The sequence below is a fragment of the Papilio polytes genome, unplaced genomic scaffold (assembly GCF_000836215.1).
Source record: "Papilio polytes unplaced genomic scaffold, Ppol_1.0 DF823622.1, whole genome shotgun sequence".
Lineage (NCBI taxonomy): Eukaryota > Metazoa > Arthropoda > Insecta > Lepidoptera > Papilionidae > Papilio > Papilio polytes.
The window spans coordinates 367-1,201 of NW_013525582.1; the positions used below are offsets into that span (position 1 = coordinate 367).

General features: G+C 28.9%; 1 long non-coding RNA gene across 1 annotated transcript; it reads right to left on the reverse strand.

The window, feature by feature from the left end:
- Positions 1 to 243: 243 nt before the first annotated feature.
- On the reverse strand, positions 244 to 829 carry LOC106104445. The gene is made up of 2 exons (XR_001225671.1): positions 574 to 829; positions 244 to 353 (listed from the first exon to the last, which is right to left on the reverse strand). It is a non-coding gene; the product is annotated as an uncharacterized LOC106104445 (long non-coding RNA).
- Between the last annotated feature and the right edge of the window lie 6 nt (positions 830 to 835).

Consider the following 835-nt stretch of genomic DNA (forward strand, 5'->3'; position numbering starts at 1 on the left):
AACCAGGCTTAATTAAAAAATTACGGGACGGAAGCAAAGAATTTTAAAAATTATATTAGTTTTAATTTATATGTGTGCGCTAAACTAGGTCTTAAATACCCATCCACAATAAATTGCGTATAGGGTAAATAACAAGGCATTCCTAAAAATTAGATTGATGAAATCCTCGATATTAGTGACCCTGAGTTGAGTCATGTAGTTTGAAATTTAGTTTTTAGGAAGGCACGAAATAAAATGACAGTATTGTTATAAATGTTTTATTAATAACCAAAAACCTTTAAATTAGCCGTCCTAAAATAAATATTATTCATACAACACTCGAACCATAACGTCGCACGTCCAAAGCTGCATATCTGTAAAAAAGTTAAACAATATATATATATGGTTCCTCATTAATAAATATTATTATTTGTTGAGTAAAGTCAGTAAAGTTTTAATCTTTCCTCAAAAATATTCAGAACAGGTCTGTGAAGTAATCATCATAAAATTTTTGCAATATTAAATTTAACCAACAGCATAATTAGACATCAAATGTTTTACAAAAGCAATATAATTTTAGAAAAACATGCTCACCACTTTAGAAATATTTGTTCGGAAACTCATTCAATCCTAACTTAAGTGTACCTAAAAGAAAAAAAAAACAATTATTATGTAAACCAACACAATGTTAAAATGAAAAATTAATGAAATCCTCAGTCCTGTTGAGCTTGTAAATACCATCACGATGGCATCAGGGGAAATTTTAACATCATAATCAAGTTAGCATTTATTTTATGACTACTATGGCCGGTTTCCCAGTTACCTTTAACTGTTCGTAAGTGTTATTGACTCCATA